The 5,406-nt window shown below is 38.5% G+C and overlaps 1 long non-coding RNA gene across 2 annotated transcripts; it reads right to left on the bottom strand.

Moving 5' to 3' along the window:
* Positions 1-636: 636 nt before the first annotated feature.
* On the bottom strand, positions 637-4,383 carry LOC147761631 (uncharacterized). 2 transcript variants are annotated; one of them, XR_015334577.1, is made up of 4 exons: positions 4,308-4,376; positions 3,684-3,750; positions 2,732-3,442; positions 637-2,520 (listed from the first exon to the last, which is right to left on the bottom strand). It is a non-coding gene; the product is annotated as an uncharacterized LOC147761631 (long non-coding RNA). The 2 variants fall into 2 exon arrangements; XR_015334576.1 differs by having other exon boundaries at positions 3,684-4,383.
* Between the last annotated feature and the right edge of the window lie 1,023 nt (positions 4,384-5,406).

Genomic DNA, 5,406 nt, shown 5'->3' with positions numbered 1-5,406 from the left:
ATAGGGCAAAATGTTAGCTGACTTTCATTTGATGATCCAGTGTGAAGGGTTTTTTTGTAAGTGTATGGCGAGGCTGCGTGTCTGCCCTTTGATCTGAACCTGCACTTATGTGTACTTTAAATCTGCACTTTTGGCTCAGAAATAAATTATCGTATCTGATAGAGTGTAGCTTTTAGTTTACCTTTATTGTGCTTGAGGAGCCTGTTGATCAGGCACATCTGCTGCAACGTTCTTTTGCATAGGTGATAACTTTTCGGTTTAGGGATACTCCCATAAGTTTGAAACTTTTCCCAGCAGGCATAGTGACGTTGGATCAACGTTGAAAACAGGTTGATACGTTGAATTGCCGTTGAAATACCTAAATTCAACCTAAAATCAACGTTGATCAAGCCACGTCAAACCTTGGAAATCCTATCTTAAAGGCACTACATATATACCCTACATACATTTAGCCATCAAACATGTCCTACTACTAAACACATCCAGGCTAAAAGGGTGTTCCATGCTTAGGTGCAAAACATGCTTAGGAGCTAAATGCATTGAAAAAAATCAGACAAAGCAGGCACTTGGATGTTTTTACAGTGTACGTTTTAATTGTGTACCTGTGTTTTGTACCAAAAATAAAAACATTTCAGGTCATTTTAATGTCTTTTAATGCAAGAATGTCTTACAACTGGTGTTGATACAATGTTGTTATCTGACGTTGATCAAACTTTCAACGTTATGGTTCAACATTGTTTCAACGTTAAAACAACATAATTTGCCCGCTGGGTTTCATACCATTCAACCCAGTGACTTCATAGGTGAAAGGCCCACTTCACATTTTTGTTCTTTTGTTATTTCAAGATTGTGACTCACGATTTATTATTTCAAGGATAGGCATAAATTGTGAGTCAAATGCATTGTTGTCAGTAGTGATATTTTGTTAACTTTGTGATACACGTATTTACATTTGAAAAGTGGAGATCTAGATACCTGTATTTAGGAAGAATTTTTACACATTTTGTTAGACACATCTGCAGCAAAAGTTAACAGTAGACACTTTAATTTATCTAAAATACTTCAAAATGTAGATCACGTAATGCTTACATCGGTATTGTTATTATCATTCTTTCCTTTCTAGTTTTTTTTTGTCCTGATTATCCCGGCTTGAAATAAACAGCGATTGAGTGAACACCGTATGCCTTTCTTGACTTTACTAATCTGCATGTATAGCCCTCTCGTGCTATATACAGTACAACTGAAAATTTAATGGTAGTTTATGAAATGAAAGTTTACCTATTCCTGAATTAATCATTGTACAGTCGCTTCACATTATAGTTGGATTAACTAAGTAGGTGATAGTGCAGTTACCCTTGAGTAATAAGTGAGATAGGCCAGCTGTTCTTGAAGATAGATAGGCCAGCTATCCTTAAATAAATCATTGCATAGTTACTATCCTGTTTTAGTTATATTGTACTAAAAATAATGACCATTCAACTTTGTTTAAAATAATAATACTAGTCCACCTGGCTTTATACAAGTAAATAAGAAAAAATAGCAATCATTTTAAGAGGCAACAATCTTCACTTATTCTAACATCACAGTTATTGCTGATTTTCTTACTGTAGTACTTCTAAGAGTACCTTTATTCGTTCCTCCCAGCCCAGCTGACTTTCTAAAATGACAGTCATTGCAGGCTAACACAATTCTTGTTTATGCTATCCTCACTGTTATTGTTTTTTGTCTCGTTGTTATTGTTGTAAGAAAACCCTCATCCATTTCTTTCAGGCTAAGTATGTGAGGCCCTCTGCATTATGAGGCAGTAGCTTTGCCCATAGTAACCATTACAAGTCGATTTACGACCCATGTAAATATTGCATAGTTTTGCACATTTTTTGCAATTATTGCTTTTTCTAACCCTAATAGCCACAACTGGAACCAATGTAGTAGAGTATGAAAGTGGTTGGGACTAAAATGACAAACCTGCTATCGGGATCAACAGTGACAATGTGAAGGTGGTATAGACCTTTTTCATCTTTTGCGGAAATACGAAGTGCCCATGACAGGAACCGCGCGCCACAGGGGTCATGGTAGTCCTCTGCTTTTTCCAGCATGGCAATGCTAGGTGTAGATGATGTACAAGGTGTGCATATAAAAAGGTCGTTTGAAGCGTGCACTGCTTTCTGTCAAACTAAAAAAGTGGCTGAAGCACAGAAATGCGTAAACTGTAGGCAAGAAAACAGCTTTTTGGACGGAGAATCAAGCAATTAAATGGTGCCAATGCTAACCGGTACAGTAAAACACAAGCTGCAAAAATCCATCAATAACAAACACTTCTTTGGACTATGTCTCTATAACTAGGGTTGGCATCTTCCTCTTTTTCCCATAACTTCTCACCACCACCATATGTGTACTATCTTTTAGGCAGGTGCTACTGATTCGGTGCTTATGAGGACACTGGCAGCAAGCAGCAGTGTTTTTGGTAATGTTGGAGGTTCAGACAAGGACATGCCTAGTAGAAGGGAGGCTCTGTACTACCTAAGTAAAAACAAAACAACAATAATAATAATAAATGTTAACATGTGCTTAAATATTGAAGAAAAAAATAGAAACAAAATAAACAAAAAAAAAAAGCATCATTACACCAATTAAATTAGGCACTCTTATGTATCTAATTTAAACGAATAACTGACATTTGCAAATTATCTGTGATAGTTGACTTTTTAGGCTATTATTTTTAGGCTATTACTATGTTTGTAGTCTCCCTCAAGTTTATGAAGAAGAGCTGCTCAATTGTTCACACCATCATGTGCATTGTTGAAAAGGTGACTGGGTACTTCTCATAGTCTCACATAGTTGCTCCCCACAAGTGTTATCATTTGCGTTCCTTCCAAGGAGAGTCGTAAGCCTTCAACAGTTGCATTATGACAACCTTCACTACTACCCTCTACCAGGGCGAGTGATTTTTTACAGATATTCACAGATATGTCTCTAGCTATATAGATGGTCATTTAGGGCTCAACTCACCCTGTTGAGGAATCCCATGTGGAAACAATTATCTCTGCGCGCGCGCCAAAGGCTTTGTACTTGCTCTGCATGAGCTGAGCTTCACAACGATGTGATAACTGCTCGTTACGCAACCAGTCTAAGGCTCTTTTATCTGTCACAGTAGAGCAAGTGATTGAAGTCAGAGTAATTAAGTGTCTTGATTGCTGTCAAGCAGACTTAGACTGGACCTGCTAAGTGGCTGTGCCTGAGCAGTTATGCAAACAATTATCAGCCATGCAATCAGCCTTGAGATTTCTCAACAGGGTAAGTTGAGCCCTAAATGACCATCTATCTAGCTAGAGACATATCTGTGAATATCTGTAAAAAATCTATCACTCGCCCTGGTAGAGGGTACTTCACTACCCTGTATTCAGAAAGTTCATGAGCAGGGGTGCTAATTCCGAGCATGCACCTAAAAGTACAAATGAAAACTTGAAAATTTTCTTGCATTTTTATTACCATTTATTTATTTATTTATTTATTTATTTATTTATTTATTTATTATTATCATTTTTTTTGAGGGGGGTAACCCAAAATTATCTTTTTAGAATTGTTCATACAAGCTTGGCTACTAAAAAGCCTATGTTCTACAATTATTCAAATTTATATTAATAATGATAATAGCAGTCGTATATTGTGTGGCCCCTACTTGCCTATAGTGACTGATGCTATAAACTCCCTTTACAGATACCAATAGGTTGGGCTTGTCCCATCACTCTCCTAACGGGCAAGCAAGTAAAACATATTGTACACTTAAAATCATTGTGTAAATACCCCAAGCTATTTTGCATAAAAAGTAGAATTAAATGCAAAACGAAAGTTGTGCTTCATTTTCCATTACATTTTGGCCATCTGTATCAAATGAAAAGGAAAAAACACCCGTTTTTTCATTTTCTGACGAAATGTAAATCACTTTGCCCCGCCATACACGGACCGCCTATATAGTCTACCGCATTCCTTCCGCCATTTGCAAATCAAATTTACACAAATCCACCGAACCCAGTGTGAGGTCTCTTTTGCGACTAAAAATTAAATTTCACGTGGCAACAACTACCCCCCTCATTCAGCAACCATCCCGCAACCATAACTTTCCTTGCATCGCCTTCTAAAACCACACATAAACCAATTTCACACTCGAGCCACACATGCAATCAAACTTGCAAAATATCTAAACCGCCCTTTTGGACTTGTTCTCCAGCTGCACTTTAACACTTAATAACTGCAAATTGAACGTCCCACTGGCCAAAACGAAGCAATGAGATGATATATCTACATACATTTACCCCCCCTCCCAAAAAAAACCTCGTCCCACCAATTTGCGGGTTGCATCGACCACAAGATGGCTGCCGTTCACCGGCCTCTTCCGTTTTGTCTATGCATGCTACGGGCACACAAGCCATATAACGGGACAGCCTGCACGCACTAAACCTACTGTTTTTTTCTTAAAGGCAGCAATAATCCTTGAAAAATATTTTTAAAGGCAATAAAACCCTTTTATATCTCCTACATTCCGCATGCGGTCACAATCATTCTCGATAGAAAAATGAACAGACCGTGTAAACAACCGAACAAAAACTTCAGGCGCAAACGCAAAAAATAGGACCGTTCTTTGATTTTACCATACGATATCAGCGTATTCTATTCAATTAGGATGTTTGGATAGGAAACACAAACGATATTTTTTGTGTGTATGAACTGTGTGTGTATGGACTGTGTGTGTATGGACTGTCTCCCCTCACCCGATCTGCACGACGCCCTGCCTTGCAGGCTGTGGACAGTATGGACCCGTGTGCAGTGCTTTTTTGGATACGAAAAAACATACAGAAATCGCGCTCCAGAATGAGAAGATATGAAACAATGAAACGCTTAATCCCATCAATTGTCATCCTGGCACTGGTGTTATTTTCTGTCCGGACATACAACTTAATGGGGGAGGAATGCAGAAATATATATTACCTACAAAATTGTACTAAAAGAATGACCCACTCGACAGACAGATCAGCGATCAATTTGCTGGAGCCAAGAATATTTGCATCTGACTGTAGTTATGAAGTCGTAACGCAGAGAAACTACAGTTCGTTGTCAGGGAAACGGTTTGTGTATCTCATCTCGGGCCCAACAAAAGGGGTCGTCGACGGTTTAGAAGAAACCAAAGAAAGGGACGTTATATGGCTGACGTTTGCAGATAACTCGGGGGACATTTACGCACCAAATTCGTCAATCTTCGCCGGGAGAAATGCTTTGCTTCAGCACGCAGTAAACATAGCTGTCCAGATGTTAGACGGCGGATATGAGTATTATATATTCATAGATGATGACGTGATCCTATCGGTAAAATCCGACGGTGATGTTAACTGGAAGCCATGGTCTGAAATG

This window comes from Lingula anatina, chromosome 5 (assembly GCF_051362555.1).
Source record: "Lingula anatina isolate TDL-2025a chromosome 5, LinAna3.0, whole genome shotgun sequence".
In the NCBI taxonomy this organism is placed as follows: Eukaryota; Metazoa; Brachiopoda; class Lingulata; order Lingulida; family Lingulidae; genus Lingula; species Lingula anatina.
The sequence above is the reverse complement of the archived record's forward strand: the minus strand, read 5'-3'. Positions and strand labels throughout refer to the sequence as shown.